Here is a 19,060-nt window from a genome sequence, read left to right as displayed (position 1 = left end):
GGACCCAGGAATATCTCTAACATACATTGTTTTGTTATTATGTCAAATAAAGCCCAATGCCCCTCAGATATGATGGGTATAGATGGGTATAGATTGGAGATATATTACCTATGTAGGCTTTTTCTGTTCTCAGAGCTATCACTGCTTTATGGACAAAGACTCCTCTGTATCTCACAGGTGTCTACCATGGCAGAGACGAAAGCAAAATTGAGCCTTGTTGAAGATTCACTGATATTATAGTACTAAGGAAAAAATATAATAAACCAAAATTCACTAGCAATAGACCAGCCACCATTGAGGACTGATAGACTTGGACTATAAACCAAATTTATCCTAGGAGGGCAAAGACCACAAAAATAAAGATCACCAGGTCTCTTACTCTGGAGCCATAACAACAGCATCAAGTTTGTTGGCTGTCCATCGGTTTATGGAATCATAAGGCAGCATCTCTGGAATGGAAGAAATGAGTGTAAAGTGGAGCTTCATAAAAGCCAAGCAATGAGAACCGAGACACATCTATAAATCATAGCTTATTTGAATAGTGGTTACTTGATGGAAACCATCAACACCTCTGTCACCTCATATAGGAAAATTGGAGTAACAAGACCATTGTATCTCCTGCCTAGTATATTACTCCTGAGCTGGGCCAGAAGACAATATTAGTTTGATCACAGTGAAATAAGCAAGCTTGCATTCTGATCACTTGCTGTGTTCTCTCAGAAAACATCCAATGGGTTCTTTGTGTTGCTCACTCATATGACCCAAGCTGCAGAGCATAGTCTACAAGCATCATGCTCTGTTCTTGTCTGGGGTCAGTTTCATTAGGAGAAGGCGTGTGCCTGAGCAGAATGGAAAGAAACTACACCAGGCAATATTGCACCAGCAGTGACCACTGAGCAATGGTGAAGATCATAATCCCAAACCTTTAGTAATAACAAATCATTCTTTTGTTGACTTTTTTTCTGGGAGAGGAAAAAGTGTATGCCTTGACTCTCCTGAAATAACTACTACCATGTCTATTAAAGTGGCTTTAAATCAGAACTCTAGAAGACAATATAATCATCACTATAATGTAAAACTAGATAGTAACATAATCCTTAAAGATCTTTTAGAGATCTTGTAATTTTTAATAATGGAACTTTAACTTACTATATATACTTCTTGGGGTAATTCTTAAAAATAAACTTTTTCCCTTATGCAAAGCTTAATAAAGTCACTCATATTTGATATATTTACAACTAAACTTTAAGTTACTTTTCTGAATATAAGTGAAAAATTTAGTTGTAGTTAAAATCAGTCAACATATTCTTGCTTGTGTAATTTCTTACAGAAACTGTGTATCTAGTGATTAGACAAAGAGGTGGGAATAATAAAGGATAAATTTATGATAAAATCTTAACAGAAAAAAATGTCAAAATTTATTGGCAAAACATAATCACTTAAAGAGAATAAAATTGTATTCATGCTGTAAAACACAAACATAATTATCCTATCAGCTATTTAAAGGAGAAAACTACATCACTGCTGGAGAAAGTATACCAAGGTCATGAGAATGCACAGAGTTCCATTTACTATAATAAATGCAGTCAAGTGAATTCTACATTTAAAAACTATACTTACTGAAGCTTCCCAAGACAAAGGCACCACCATGAATGTAAATCACAGCTGGTCTCTGTCTTTCAGACTTCCTTTTGGGTAAATACAGACGAACAGGGATGTCACTGAAGTCTGTGTCAATCACTGTAATGCTCTCATATGAAACTGGTTTTGTCAGTTGCACTCTCACAAATATGGACAAAAATTCCTCATATTTCATAAGACCCATATTTTCCAACAATGTGGCCTATTAAAACAACATTCAAATGTATACATTAATATTTTAATGTAATACTAAATACACATACAGAATGTCAGTATTTTAATGTTAGTAATACTAAATGCACATACTTTAATGTGTATAGCAAAGCCCTTGCCACAGGTTATATTGACATATCAGAAGATGGTAAGGAAAGATATGGAAACCCAGAAGTGGAAGACGACTGAAATACAGTGTCCTCCATACATAGCAAGGCAGTCGCACTGATAAACTCACAGATGATCTGGTTATTTGCATGAGACACACACATGAACAAACCCAACAATATGTAACTATAGATTGGTGGTTGTGATTTAAGAGGCCCTAATCTCAGGAGCTATTGGCAGTTCATGGCTACTGGGCATGGGAGTATCAGGTACCTGGAGAGATATGACCCTTGGTAAGTTGTCCTGTCTCTAATACGTGGCTCTATATCTATACACATATAGGTAGCATTAACTGAACTAATTGAGTTATAGAAAGTATTTTCTAAAAGGATATGATGTGGAGCAGGGGATGAGATTAGAAGGGTCTGGGAGAAAGAAGCATTATCCCTACTTTAAAAAACATGAAAGTACTGTTAGACTCTTAAAAATGAGACTTCTTACATGTCCTAAAACACGCACTGTCATTTATACTATAGAAATCTCAAATTTTTCATCTGCTAAGACTTTCATAAGATGGGACCAATCAACATTTCATGATAGATATGGGAATTGTTTATGAAGTCCCAACCCAACCTCATGGAAATACTGGACAGTTAATGGTTGTTAGGGGAAGGTGTCACTTTCTTCATTGGTGTAGTTACCCTTCTCCTGGTACATAATCTTCCCTCATGCTAAGGCAAGAAACTAATTAAACTAATTGGGTCTTGCTAATAAAGAAGACATAAAAGTAGAAAGAGAAAATTTTGATAACAATTTCACCAGAAGAGAGAGGAACTCATCCCATGAAGGTATGAACTATCAAACTTGAAAGAGAAATCTCAAGCATTCAATATTTGGAAACAAAAGTAATCTCATTTGGTACCCCAAATTTTTGGTACTGCATTTTTCATTGTGCTAGTGTTTTTCTTAATGGTTTTATCTAAATATACTATCTGGGAATAACATTTTATGCATCCTTTCTCTGAATGCATATTTTCAATATTTAATTGGTTGGTCAATAAACTTATTTATAACTTTTAAAATTTAATGTGTGTGTGTGTATGTGTATGTGTGTCTCTATGTGTGCAGGCTTGTATGTGCCAGGTGTCTATGAATCCAGAGAATACATTCAGATGTTGTTTCTCAGTTTCCATACTGTATGAATTAGAGTTTGCATTTCTTTCTTTTCTTTTCCTTTCTTTTCTTTTCTTTTCTCTTCTTTTCCTTTTTACTTTTCTTTTCTCTTCTTCTTCTTTCTTCTTCTTCCTCCTCCTCTTCCTCCTCCTCTTTCTCCTCTTCCTTCTCCTCTTCCTCCTCCTCCTCCTCTTCTTCTTCTTCTTCTTTTTCTTCTTCTTCTTCTTCTTTTTCTTCTTCTTCTTCTTCTTCTTCTTCTTCTTCTTCTTCTTCTTCTTCTTCTTCTTCTTCTTCTTCTTCTTCTCTTTTCCCTCCCTCCTTCTCCTCCTCCTCTTTTTTTTTTTTTTGTTTGCCAGTGCATATGCTGGACCTGCTAGCCCATGATCTTCCAGGGATTCTCCTATCCTTTTTCCCATACCACTGTGGGAACTGCAGGATCACAAATGAATACTACTATGTTTAGTTTTATGCAGGTACTAGAGATTCAAATTCATGTTTTCCTTCATGCACACCAAGTGATTTACTGCCAAGCCATCTCGCTGACCTTCATTTTATTTCAGTGTTGAAATGTAATCATTTAGATACTATATTACTAATAGTCTGTTTCCATTTTTAAGTGACGGAGAATTTTTTTTTGTTTTCCTTAAATAAATCTCTTTTTAATTCTATAGCTGAAGTAAATCACTCTTTAGTATTTTTAACTATTTTCCTAACATGTAACTGTTAGCTCAACTAAAGTTACTATAATTTGTTTTGTTACTATAATATTTCTGGAGCCTGTATTAGTTTAATTGTCTCATGATAGAGGGATCAATAATTCTTATTTTGATAAGCTTAGTGAAGATAAATATCTATGCTAAGGTCACCTGGGCATAAACTTGCTATTACAGCATTAACATGAAAACAAATAGGTGATAAACAAGTCAGGATAATATTAGTATTTTTAGCTTGTCTAAATTTGCAGAGTCTCTTTATTAAGCTCATCCAAATATGTGTGCTTGATCTTCCTGGAATAATGGGCTGTATTGTAGGTTGTGCACTAAAATAAACACTCTCTCACCTAGGCTGCTTTTGCTAGGGTGTATTATCACAGAAATCAGGATGAGAATAGGACTGTTGGCCATTATGGGGAGATCACCATCCTTCTGCATCACAATAGTCATGTCTTCCTTTCTACCATACACTGCTGCATCTTCTCTGATCCTTCATTGTTTGCTTTTGTCTACTTCCCAAACGTTCCTTTTGTCATAATAGCCAAAGGCTTCCTGATGAAAGCATATTTTGGTAAAAGATAATGAAATGTATTCATGAGCACAGATTCAGGCAGTGCCATTACAAAGTCTCAGTCCCAGAAACATGGACCTAAAGATGGACCATAGCAGCAGAAGGTGACAAGATATGGCCTTTGAGTGATGCTGGTGTCTGAGGCATGTCAGGAAGTATGTGCGATATAGCACACTTTCTGCTCAAAAAAAGAAATGTGCTCTGCTCATGAGTACACAGGGTAGATTTGTAGTGGATTTTACAGATGAAATGTTACAACATACAAATGCAAAAGCAGATAGAACTGGCAGCTCTATAATTATTACACAAATAATTATTAAATGATATAAAAAGATAGAAAGAAATGCCACATCATAACATTATTCTGATTATTAAAATATAATTTATTTAACATGAACATAACAATTGTATAAAGTTGTAATGAAATTATTATTAACAGAGTTGATTATTTTTTAAGCATAAACACAATATATTCAATTTAGTAAACACACTATAAAGTATAGCCATACACTTGAGGGCACATACAAATTACGAACAGACAGCAAATAGCATTTCAAGTTTTTAGTGTCTAATGAATAGAGAATTGATTATTAACACAGTTACTATTGATCAATTATTTGGCACAGCATATTTTTTGAATATAGGAAGCTCAGGAATTACCTTAAAAAGGGAAAAAGATACTAAAACAATGAAAGGTTTAATATATACAAACTTTTATAATATGAATAGCCTATACACATGAATTTAAGAAAATATGTGGAGGAACTCCCCAGCCAAGTGGCTTGGGTTGTTTCAAGTCTGTCTGGGCCAACCAGTGCCCTGAGCAAACCTTGGGTGCAAGCTCTGCACCCAGTCCCAAAACACCCAGAGGAAGCTCCACTCCCAGGTGCTCAAACACACCCAGGATCAGAGGTGAGGAGGACACAACATCTGTCCCAAAACCAGGAATAACTGGGACCAGCAGGAGCCAGGCACACAAGAATTCCACCAGTCCAGTGGCTAGAGTCTGGGCTGGGCTAGCTGGTGCCCTGAGCAGATTTTGGGCGCAAACTCTGCAGCCAATACCACAACATCCAGAGGTAGCTCCACTCCCAGCACTCTAACAAGCCCAGGATCACAGGATCCCAGAATCACAGGATCACAGAGACAGCTTGAATCTGAGGAGTTCTAACAGAACCAGGATCACAGGAAGGACAGGCTCCAGTCAGATTTAGCAAGGGCGGGTAGCACTAGAGATAACCAGATGGTGCGGCAAGCTTAAGAATATAAGCAAAACAAACCAAGGTTATTTGGCATCATCAGAACCCAATACTCCCAACATAGCAAATCCTGGACATACCATCACACTGGAAAAGCAAGATTCAGATAAAAAATCACTTCTCATGATGATGATACAGGACTTTAAGAAAAACTTAAATAGCACCCTCAAAGAAATACAGGAGAAGACAGGTAAACAGCTAGAAGCCCTTCAAGAGGAAACACAAAAATCCCTTAAAGAGCTACAGGAAAACGCAATCAAATAGGTGAAAGAAATAAACAAAACCATCCAGAATCTAAAAAAGGAAATAGAAACAATAAAGAAATCAGAAAGAGAAACAACCCTGGAGAGAGAAAACCTAGGAAAGAAATCAGGAATCATAGATGCAACTATCACCAACAGAATATAAGAGATAGAAGAGAGAATCTCAGGAGCAGAAGACACCATAGAAAATGTTGACACAACAGTCAAAGAAAATGCAAAAAGCAAAAAGCTCCTAACCCAGAACATCCAGAAAATCCAGGATGCAATGAGAAGACCAACCCTAAGGATACTAGGTATAGAAGATAGTGAAGACTCCTAAGGTAATGGGTCTGTAAATATCTTCAACAAAAGTATAGAAGAAAACTTCCCTAACCTAAAGAAAGAGATGCCCATGAACATACAAGAAGCCTACAGAACTCCAAATAGACAGGACCAGAAAAGAAATTCCTCCTGTCATATAATAATCAAAACACCAAATGCACAAAACAAAGAAAGAATTTTAAAAGCAGTAAAGGAAAAAGGTCAAGTAAAGGCAGGCCTACCAGAATTACACCAGACTTCTCACCAGAGACTATGAAAGCTAGAAGATCCTGGGCAGATGTCATACAGACCCTACAAGAACACAAATGCCAGCTCAGGTTACTATACCCAGCAAAACTCTCAATTACCTTAGACAGAGAAAGCAAGATATTCCATGACAAAACCAAATTTACACAATATCTTTCCCCAAATCCAGCCCTACAAAGAATAATAGACGGAAAACATCAACATAAGGGGCGAAATTACACCCTAGAAGAAACAAGAAAGTAATCTTTCAACAAATCCACATAAAACTAATTCCACCTCTTACAACAAAAACAACAGGAAGTAACAATTACTTTTTAATATCTTAATAAGAAAATTAATATTACAACATACCCTAATCAATTGAAATCCAAAAATATGAAGAGTTAGAAATTTGTTGACCCCTCATCCAATGGTCTCTCTAATTTGGTAATTAGAGAAATAGGTCCAATATTGTACAATCCATATACACTTTCAGCTTGTTTGTTCATCACAGTGTCTTGCTGTGTACAACATAATGGTCTTGAAATCTTGCTTCTCCTATCTCAGCCTCTCTATTAGTAGGATTGTTTATTTCATGTTTTTACACTATACTATGGTTTTCAGAACAGCTTACATATTTCAAAAGTATTTATACAGCCAAAAGAAACATAGACGATTAACTAGGGAGGTGGCTTGTGAGAGAACAATAAAGAGTGAGACTTCATGCTTTGCTTGACATTTGTAACTACTGTATCAATTTGAAGAAGAGGACTTTATAAGTTACTCTTTCTCTGAGATGAATGCTTTTCCAAATTATCACAGCCAATGAACTAGATTCTTACTCTCACCTAATGTCTGTGCCACCCTCCAAGCAGAACCATTGTTCATTAAAACAGTTGGTGAATGACTTTATGGATAGACCATCTTAATACACACAGCGTTTCTTAAATGAATGTAACCTGTTCTCTGTGGTTTGAGAATAAAGTCACTCACTCAAGTCAATCAGCTTTGACCATAGCAGGAAGTCTCTATCCAAAAGTTGTGCCTACCGTTCATTCCTTGGCAACAGCAGAACTGTCAACTCTCAGCTTAGCTACGATGGAGGTAAAATCCTTTGGTGATGTGAGGGTCATTGAAGTACACAGCCTTCTTACAATAAAATCCAATGTTAAAAATTGTTCTTATTTTGGGCTTGTACCATAGTAAGAGCCAAGATTTTAAGCTCTACTAAATACAAAACAAACAAACAAAAGGCTTTATATATTTATGTTCATTTAAGAAAATACTAGTAGTGATGTATTATTTTGAAATATACAGTTAATATGTTTGGAGTTACTTAAAATTTATATTGAGAAAAATGTATGTATTTTCAGTATTGCTGTAGACAAGCATCTACATAAGACTTAAATTGATTGTTGTTTTATATCAAACAACTTTTATAATACTCATTTAATTGTTATAATATTTTATAAATTTTAAAGAATATAATACAAAAAGGTATTGTAGATATTGAAGGGGGTCTCTGGGAGGAGTTGGGGTACAAAAGTGAATCAAGAATGTGATTTAATTCTATTTACTTAAGATATGTTTTTTAAATGTTAACAAATTCAGATAAATTGAAATCATGTATCTTTTCTCATCTTAGTGTAATAAAACTTAAATCAATTAAAAAAACAACCAAACAAACAAAAAAACATTTTTCAGTGTGCAATTGAATTGAGAAGTTTAACCAAATGGTTAAGATGGAAAATACTAGAAATAAACTAGAAATCTCCAGTCTTAAATCTACAATGTGATGCCATCATGACATTATTTATCATGTAGTCATGTCTCCATATCTGTGGGTTATACATCTATGAATTTTATAAACTGGGGATTGAAAATACCTGAGTATATATGTATTTAAAAACATTTTTCTTTTAAGAATTGTTTATGAAATATGGTACACTAGCTATGTATACTTACCTTGAATATTCATTATAAGTAATTATCAAATGATTTAAAGAATGCAAAAGGATGTACAAGAGAATGGGCTAAAATTACATCATTGAACCAGAGGCTCTAAAGATCTCTAAAAATCTCCTTGGGTTTAAAATTTAGCACAACAAATTGGCGCCCAACTTATTGCTTAGAACTCAACAAACCAGAGATAAAAGGTTCACTGCCTCTCTACCCCCAAATAGGGCTTGGGCAACGATATAGTCTGCAGCAGTGTACATTGGAATCTGAGTGGATCTGAGTGGCCCACAGTAAAAAAAAATGGCAGAGAGGCTCCCTCTCTCACCCCCAGACAGAACTAAGTCCAAGGGCAACACCTCAGCCTAGAACTGGGCTTGAGCAGAGCTGTATAAAAACTGCAGGGAGGGACAGGAGACCCTGGAGCACAACTGTCATTTTGGGCAGACACAGTGAATAGGGGCATATATGCCCTAAGAGGGCCTTTCTGTGGTTTGTTTACCTGTATCCTTTCCCCCCGCCCACTTCCTCCACCCTCCTGTTTAGGACAGTCAGACTGGATCTCCTGACTGCACAGGCTACCAGCTACAACCCAAACCAGGGACACAGACGACCACGCTGGTCTTTCTACCCCCAGACCCTTCCTGTGAATAAAGAATTATGGAGATAAAGGTACAAAGTGCTCCAGACCAGGTAATTCATTGGTTTAAAGAGAGATACATAACCTTTTGATACTTAAGGATGAGAAACACAATAAATATCTTTTTGGGTTTACATGATGATATGTTGAATGGTTTGACAGGGATGGATTTAGAAGAAATAGACACCTTATCATTGCTGGCATTGCAAAAAATGATTTATTCTCTTGATTTACTATGTCCTCTCAAAAGACTGGGCCCTAGATAAAAAATTCCTTGCCTTAGAAAGAGATTACTAATAACACTAGAAACTAAAGGTTCAGGATTTCATAGGTCAAAATAAGCAACAGAAAGAGGAGAATGAGGGTTGGAGATAGAAGCTGGAAGAAATGCTAGAACAAAAATTTCTGAAGTTCGTAGATGAGTCTGAACAACAGAGAGATAAGCTTAAGACTTGGCAACATAGCCTAGAGGAAACACTAGAACTGAAAACACAGGAAATTATGGATCAGAACAAGAGACAAAAAGATGAAAATGAAACTGGGAGACAGGAGCTAGAAAAGATGCTAGAACAAAGGATGCAACAGCTCACAGATCAGACTGCGCAGCAGAGGAAATATTGAGGATTGGAAGCTAGACTTGGAGAATAATCGTTTAAATTTAATCAATCAAAATTAAATGGACAGCAGACTATCAGAATTGCAATATACAGAAAAAAATCAAAATGTGGAGGCAGAACCTTGAACAGAAAATACAGGAACTCAAGGAACAGGAAGAGCGACAAAAGGAAAGATATGAAGCATGGACACAGACTTTAAGAGAGAAATTTAAAATTTCAATTAAAGAAAATACTCAGGTTGAGACAGAAGATAAAATTAGAGAAAGCCAACCCCAGGTTATTAAAAAACAAACTTTAGTCTATCCAGTTAATATACAACAAAGACCTTCAGATGACAATTATCCACAGGGTTATCAGGAATTTGAATGGCAACCTGTGGATGTGTTAGATCTGAGAAAATTTAAGGAAAGTGTCATTAATTTTGGAATGCATTCACCACTTCTAAAATAAATTCGGACTTCTCGGGCTACTAAAAACAGAACAATCCCCCAAGACTAGAAAGATATGGCAAGAGCAATACTAGAACCTGCTGCAAATTTACAATGGTTTGCATGGTGGAGAGATGAGGTGGGGGAGATAGCACAACAAAATAGAGCCAGGGATAGAGAGATTTCCACAGACAAGATGCTTGGTGAAGGTCGCTTTGCTAAGGTAGAGGTTCAGGCTGTATATGATGAAGAAACTCTGGCATTGTGTTGATTGTCAGCCTTAAAGGCCTGGGACAAAGTCACAGAATCAGGGAAGAGACCTGAACCATTTACCCAAGTCATACAAGGTTCACAAGAAACCTTCCCTGACTTTTTACAAAAGCTAACCTCAGCTGTGGAAAAGAGTGTATCAGATCCAGCAGCAAGAAAGGCAATAATTGAGGCTTTAGCCTATAAAAATGCAAATGCTGAGTGCAAGGAAGTAATCAGACCACTGAGGGCAAGGTCAGCATCAATAGATGAGTGGATTACACATACAGCTGATGTTGGATCTTGCTCACCTGATATGACTGTAATAGGAGAAGGTGCCACTAGACATCTAGATGCCCCTAGAGATGACCCAAGATTTCAAATGTTCTAATTGTGGTGAGTAGGGTCATCTCAGAAATGAGAGCAGGAAAAACCATAGTGATATCAAAAGGGGGCATATGCCTTCTGGAATATGTCAAAGATGTGGCAAAATCTGACATTTGACTAGGGAATGTAGAGCAACAACAGACAAACGGGGCAACCCCCTGCTAAAAAACTCACAGGGTGGCCTCTCAAAGACCTCAGTGCCAGGCGTGGAGAGTTATCTTCCTCAAGACAATTAAGCATCACTGCTTCAAAAAGACATGTTCTAAGACCAGACAAGGCTGAGGCAAGTTCTATAAACAATTCAAAATGCCTCAAATGGAGCCAAAAATGAATATTTTGGCAAACTTCTATAGAGGATCAAAGGTCAAAACTAAGAATACTAATAAACAATACTGAGATTGAAGGAATGGTTGACCCTGGAGCAGATGTCACCATTTTCTCTCCAAAGCCTTGGCCTGCAAGTCTGTGTGATATGCCTGTAACAGGTTTTATATTATTCAAAAAACTGCTTGACCACTTCAAGAAGTAGACATCCAATTTCAAGGAGTTGGGACCTTATTCCAAGTAAAGCAAAGTATTAGATGGACTAAATGTTTAGGACCAGAAGGTCAGGAAAATTGAGGCCGTACGTGGCTGACATAGCCATTAACTTATGGAGAAGAGATCTATTACAGCAGTGGAAAACCCAAATTAATATCCCCTCAGCCTCAGTGTCTAGCCATGAAACCTGTCAGGCTCCTAATATAAAGTTTAAATTAGTTAAGGAATGTTATCAAGGACAGTTACAGACTATCCAAGCTGTCCTTAAACAAGATACATCAGAGGCTGACAATTTAGCTTTACCCCAAGAAGCCACTGCTGCCAAGACACCAACAGCCTTACCACTAAGGTGGCTGACTGACCAACCCACCTGGATTGATCAATGGTCTATGACAAAAGAAAAACTACAGGCATTAGAGTCCTGGAGCAGCTGGAGGCTTAGCATATAGAAGAGTCTACCAGCCCTTGGAATTCTCCAGTATTTGTCATTTAAAAAATCTGGCAAATGGAGGATGTTGACAGATCTCAGAGCAATTAATAAGATTATTCAGCCAATGGGTTCCTTAAAGCCTGGGATCCAATTGCCTTCCTTGTTGCCTAAGGAATGGCCTATCATAGTGATTGATCTGAAAGATTGTTTTTTCACCATTCCTCTACATGAATGTGATAAGGAAAGATTTAATTTTTCAGTACTTACCTTCAATAGAGGTCGCCCAATGAAAAGGTATCATTGGAAAGTCCTGCCACAAGGAATGTTAAATAGCCTTACCTTGTGTCAATATTTTGTACAACAGCCATTGGAGATAATTCACAATTTCCCCAGTCCATTATTTATCACTATATGGATGATATCCTATTGGCTGATCCAGATATAAATATTGTGGAAAGAATGTTTGATGAAGTTAAAAAAAAAAAAACCTTGCCTTCCTGGGGATTACAAAAAGCCCCTGAAAAAATACAAGCAGAGGATTCTATTAATTATCTAGCGTATAAAATAACTCTACAAATGGTTAGGCCACAAAAGGTGCAAATCAAAAGAAACCAATTAAGGACCCTTAATGATTTTTCAGAAGCTACTGGGAGATATTAACTGGCTAAGGCCTGCATTTGGCTTGGCCACTCCAGAGCTGAGCAATTTATTTCAATCCTTACAAGGTGATAAAGATTTAAATAGCCCAAGGAAACTATCAGCTGAGGCAGAGAAGGAGTTAGCTTTAGTAGAAAGGAAACTGCAGGATTCACATCTAGATCGTATTGATCCAAAGATGGCCTGCTATCTTATTTTCTATTCATTCCCCTACAGGAATTCTCATGTAGAGGGAAGATCTTAGAATGGATATATTCAGCACATAGAGTAAGAAATTAAAAAGCTACCTTGAGAAAGTCTCCGAATTGATGCTAAAAGGAAAAATGAGACTTCGACAATTAGTCGGAATGGATCCGGCTGAAATTGTGGTACCTTTTACTAATGCAGAAATTGCTTCATTATGGGCACAAGATGACCACTGGCAAAGAGCATGCAGTGACTTCTTGGGAGAGATTAACAACAGATACCCTAAAAGCAGGCACTCACAGTTCATAAAAAGAACTAATTGGATTCTTCCTCATATAATAAAGGGAACTCCAATATCTGGAGCCCCTATATTTTACACTGATGCCAGTAAATCAGGAAAGACAGGATATAAATCAGAAGATGTAAGTAAAGTGGTTGAAAGTCCCTATAAGTCAGTTCAAAAATCTGAGTTATATGCAAAAATCATGGTGTTGTCAGATTTTCAAGAGTCTCAATATAGTAACTGGCTCTCAATATGCAGAAAGGGTTGTTTTACACATAGAGAGTGCTGAGTTTATTCAGGATGATTCTGAATTGACTTCACTATTTATTCAGCTACAATAAATGATCACAAATAGGAGTTATCCACTACATATAACACACATAAGATCCTATACAGGCCTGCCAGGCCCTCTTGCACAAAGTAATAATGAAATTGACTAACTATTAATAGGAACTGTACTAGAGGCTTCAGAATTCCCTAAAAACACCATGTTAACAGCAAAGGTTTAAAGAAAGAATATTCTATCACTTGGCAACAAGCCAAGGAAATTATGAGGCAGTGTCCCACTTGCTCATTATATAACCAAATTCCATTACCTACAGGAACTAACCCTATGGGTACCCAAAGAAATGACATATGGTAAACATATGTTCTATTACAGAGTTTGGTAAACTGAAATATATGCACCATACTATAGACACATATTCAGGATTTCAATGGGCAACTGCCTTCAGGTCAGAAAAGGCTGATTCTGTAACTACACATTTGTTAGAAGTTATGGCCATTACAGGGATACCCCTACAAATTAAAACAGACAACAGTCCAGCAGATACCTCTAATAAGATGAAGCAGTTTTTTACATATTATAGTATGACATGCTGCAGGCATATCACACAATCCTACAGACAAGCATTTATGGAGAGATCTAATCGAACTTTAAGGGAGATGCTTAATACGCAAAAGGGATCAACAAAAACCCGCAAAGATAGATTACATAGTACTTTATTAACCTTAAATTTTTAGAATTCTAATGAACAAAACACCATAGCTGCTGAAAGACACTGGATTGTGGAAAGAACTGTTGAACTAAACCAGCCTGTTTATATTAAGGATATTCTAACATCAGAATGGAAAATTGGAAACATGTTACGCTAAGGGAGGGGCTATGACTATGTTTCCACAGGAAAAGAAAAGCTGTGGGTTCCTTCCAAGTTGATAAAAATCAGACATGACAAAGGGAGACCTCCTGAAGACCTTAACAACAGAGAAGAAAAGGGAGACTAACCCAATCTACAAAATAGGTGATGTATATGTGGTGATGTTTGTGTCTCTGTATATGGAGACAGATCTGGAATTCGCTAAGACTAAAATGTCTATACGTACCCAATAACACTTACTGGGCAAAAATTTCTCATAACTTTTTCTTATACACTGTACTTTAAGAGGGCAAGTATCCAAAGTTATATTACAGTTTGATTAGGTGATCAAACTAACCTGAGGAAAGGCAGTCACCTTTCTTATTTTATCTTCTTTGAACAATCTGTGCACCCTGCTCACACTATGTGAATGTCTTTTCAGAACTACATGTTGCTTTTAAGTTTTATATACTGCAGGATGGAAGAAGAGGAAGACAGCCCTAGAAAGATTCACATGCTGGGATGCTGAGATTCTGGGACCTTCCATTCCAGCTTCACTCTTGACTCTACTTCAACTACATCAAAGCTGCTTCTTTTAAGGACTTGCTTCCAGAACTTTTCTAGAACAGCTAGTTTGCCTATCCAGCCTCTCAGAATGTTGTGATCAAGATGTCAGCTAAGCAATGAACTTTCTCAGCACACAGTGACTGGAAGGCAAATGATGCCAGCTAGCTCATTGACAAAGAGAATTTTCCTATTTCCCATTGGGACCCAGAAGAGAATTCTTCACCCCAATTCATCTGGAAGCAGACAAACAAGATCACCATCCCAGTTTCTTATGGTGGGATGGAGGGTTCTGGTTAATTTAGGAATTATAGGTATGTTGTCATTTAAGGAATACTTTACAAACGTAGCTTTGGACAAGGAGGGAACTAGAGGACCTAAACTCAGGGACTTCTACCTTTCCTTTCCTCTTCTCTATCTTTCCTTCTTAGGTAAAGAGGAAGGGGGTGGAAAAGGGTGCATATAGTAATCACATAGAAATTATAGAAATAGACAAATAGGGATAGGTTAGCAAAACATTACATAGCTAGATCTTACTTTGGTAGATGTCCTTATAATTAATACAAAGTTGAAGTTATAGTCTCATATTTGTCAGAATTTATCTGATAACAAATTTAAGGTTCTCATTGGTATGAATTTCTTATTAATATAAAATTGGGATTAATAGTTACTCTCATATAGGCATTGTGCCTATATAACACATTTGAGAATACTAGGTTTAGACCCAGTCCTTCTATAACTGCTATTATAAACTGTTTTAAGTGGTTAAGCAATATGAGTTAAGTGCCAGATAGCATACTCTTGGTTGTAAGTTCATTAAAAGGGTGTTTCTGAGATATTTAAATTAGAAATGACTGAGAGTAGTCAAGGCATAACAGTTCAGAGATGCTTTGAGTGAATAGATAGTCTTCTTCAAAAGTGTTAGAAATCCACAGAATATGACATTTATGGACATTATTAGGTTAAATTGACTAGAGACCTGTCTGTCCCTGACAGACAGCTACTAGGCAGAAATTGCCTCAATCCATCTACAGACAAAATTGTTATCCAGAAAAGGACACATTATAGGGAATAGCCGACTGATAATCTCTGCCAAGACAAGGTGATCAGCCCTTTCAAATTCGGCATTACAAAGGTCTGTCAGATGACCCTGGCCAGAAGGTTGAAGACAGATCAACGTTTTGAAGTAAAGGACTGAGCAGGTGATCAACAGTCTCTATAAATTGGCTAGTTTTGGAAGCTACATTTTGTGCTTCTCATATTTTCAGGTATTACTCATTCTTGGATTTCTGATGAGGTTGAAGACTGATAGCCAGCCCAAACTGTTTAACATTGAGCAAGATGATACAGATTTGAGAGGATGGTTTTCAGATGGCATACAATCTGAAACCAGGATATGAGTAAGGTATAGAATTATCTCTTTTAAGTTAGGGTAAATGACAGAGGTCCTATTTAATTGACAAAAATGAAAGATTGGGTATTAGGTCTATCTTGTATTTTATAAATTACAAAGGGGTAACAGTTGTGCTCAATTTATATCTGAGACAGAAGACTGCATTTACACATTTCCCTTCTCCTATATTTTGAAGTAAGCAAAAGTAGACATTAGAAATTACAGGAGAAATAAACAAGGACAAGAGTGGATCAGCAGACTTTGAAGTTTGTGAAACTGGGTTAGGTGTTGTATTGTTGACTATTAACTGAAAATTGGACGTAGCTTAGAATGAAGTTAAAAGAGATTACCAATAAGGGATGTCTAAATCAGCTTGTCCTGTGGACATGTGTGAGTGTGTGTGTGTGTGTGTGTGTGTGTGTGTGTGTGTGTGTGTGCGTGCATGTGTGTGTGTGTATTAGCATCTTGATTACATTAATACATGTGGAAAGATGTAGCATTAAAGTGGACAGCATCATTTCCTGGTTTCCAGCCCTGGACTCTGTAAGACTAGAGAAAGCTGAATACCAAGCATGCATGTATTTCTCTCTATTCTTGATTGTAGATGTGATACGATTAGCAGTTTCCAGGGTCCCACCAAGATTTTTTCTGCCTTGAGTTGCTTTTGTCAGGATATAGTATTACAGAAACAGAAATGTAAATAAGACAGGTGTTCACCATGGGAACTTGTCTATCTCTTTTGTAGCATAATAACAAGCATCATCCTCACCTACCAAACCTTGCTCTGTCTTCTCTGATCATGCCTAATCTCTTTCTGTCTTCTCCATAAGTTTTACTATTTTCACAATATACATAAGGCTTCTAGACAGAGATATATTTTGGTAAAATGAAACATGGTGCATTGTTTCCAATAAGCCTGAGTTTATGCACTGCCATAATAAAATCTGAACCCTAGCAACATGCACCTAAAGACAGACAGCAGCAATGGAAGGTGTCAAGATATAGCCTTTGAATTAGGTGGCACTCTGATGTGTCAGGAATACATGTCACCTCACACTCCTAACACTATTTCTGCTTCAAAACAAATTCTCCTCTGCTTATAAAAAAAACATAATAAAAATTTCTGGGGTAATATCATAGGTGGAATATTACAAAAGAATACTTAATGTGAAAGCAGACAGGAAACCCAGCTTTTTTCCCTTAAACAAATGTTTCAGTGATCTAAGAAAATGGAAAAGGAGCTTCCGCCATGACATGTTTCTGTTACTAAAAGTACATTTTTGTGTTAATACAAATACACCACTATGTTAAATTGCAATGATCTTCATCATTATCATCATCATTATCATCACCATCATCATCATGAGTGAGTTAGTCACTAGCACAATTACAAATGACAGTTGAAAACCTCTTTGGAGTTCACAAAAATGCAAAGAATGTACATAACCCCTGAGAATAGGAAATTAAACTATCCAAAGGAGAAAAATAGTAAATGATTAAATACACATAGAAGTGCTATAATAAAAAAGACATACACAATATAACATTAGTTTAGGAGTGCATAAGATCTTAGATTTTTCAAAAAAGCATTTAATATATTTAAACTTCTTAAAAATCGTTCAAGTGTTGCTTTAGACAACACTAGTCGTTTTATTCTGATGCCAATATATGGTAGTCATTTACTTTAGAAATAGTGTCTTAGAACAACAATATGAACTAAGTAGCACCCTCAGAGCTCCCAGGGTCTCAACCACCAACCAAAGACTGCACATGGGTTGTTCAGGCAGCATGTGTATAGTAGAGGATTGCAAATTCGATCATCAATAGGAGGAGAGGACCTCAGCCCTGTGAAAGTTCTGTGCCCCAGTGTAGGGGAATGCCAGAGCCAGAAAGTGGGAGAGGGCGGGGTGGCAGGCATGGGGAAGTGGGAGGCAACAGGGGTTTGTTTTTGTTGTTTTTGTTTGTTTCTTTGTTTTTTGGAGGGGAAACTGGGAATGGAGAAATTTACATGTAAATAAAGAAAATATCTAAAAAAAAAAAAAAGAAATAGTGTCTTAGAAAACATGTGTCTCTGTCTTTGTGTAAATACAATTAAACATATTAAACATTAACTAAACCATTAAGATTTTTTGATTATTCAGAATACCATAGAAGAAAATTAGTCTATTTGAAATTACTACTGAAGTATTATCACTTGCAAAATATTTTCATAAATAGTTGTCTCCCTGATCACCAGAAAATGTTTTAAAGCATTGTTAAATTCACAAAGCATTAATAAAATATTATATTAAAATATATTACCATAAATGACAACATTTTCATACCAGCATCCAACAACTGAACTTTCAAGCGTTCTTCAATATTTTCAGGCATAGGTACATAAGCATAATAAGCTAAGAGAATACAGAGTAACCCAAAGCACAGAGTTTTGTATCCCATGGTACGTCTTCCTTTAACTCTGGTCAATGATAAGTGTCATCCTATACACAGACTACTAAATATTAAGTCAAAGGGCTTAAGTGAAATCGTTGACCTATAACAACCATTTAGAAACACTCCACTTTAGATATCATATTATAATGATTTTGTAATTATATGTCTAGTGAACCTAAATTTATGACAACATATCTAAATATGAATCAATATTAGACAACATTATGATAGAAACTGACTGTTCTTTCTTAACCATACAACGTCAACAAAGCACAATTAAGTAGCACTCTTGTCAGAGCACACAAATGAGAAGGAAATACTATTTTTCAAGTATTTTTAAAATATGGCATATATATAGAGGGTCTCCACAGTTTCAAGTCTGAGGGTGTTGAGGGTCCCAGCAATAAGGAGGTGAATTTAAAACCAACCCCTAATCAAGAAGCTATCTGCAATTGATACCATGTTGTAAATTAAATCATAGTTTCTTCCAATGGAGTCTCATTGGTTATATTAATCACACTTAATTGTGGGCCTCATGCATAGCAGTAAACGATAAACACAAAATGAGACTGATGGTATTTTTGTAAAATTTTTGTCTCAATATTGTTTTATTTGAGCATACCATTGTTGGGTTATTATTATGTTCCACCTCTCTCTTTCTCTCTCTCTCTCTC

The 19,060-nt window shown here is 36.5% G+C and overlaps 1 pseudogene; it reads right to left on the bottom strand.

Moving 5' to 3' along the window:
* The window catches only part of LOC116094034, a 35,465-nt pseudogene extending 17,073 nt beyond the window's left edge, over positions 1-18,392 (bottom strand).
* Positions 18,393-19,060: the final 668 nt, after the last annotated feature.

Source organism: Mastomys coucha, unplaced genomic scaffold (genome assembly GCF_008632895.1).
Source record: "Mastomys coucha isolate ucsf_1 unplaced genomic scaffold, UCSF_Mcou_1 pScaffold16, whole genome shotgun sequence".
In the NCBI taxonomy this organism is placed as follows: domain Eukaryota; kingdom Metazoa; phylum Chordata; class Mammalia; order Rodentia; family Muridae; genus Mastomys; species Mastomys coucha.
Note: the sequence above shows the minus strand (reverse complement) of the source record. Positions and strands in the feature narration are given on the sequence as shown.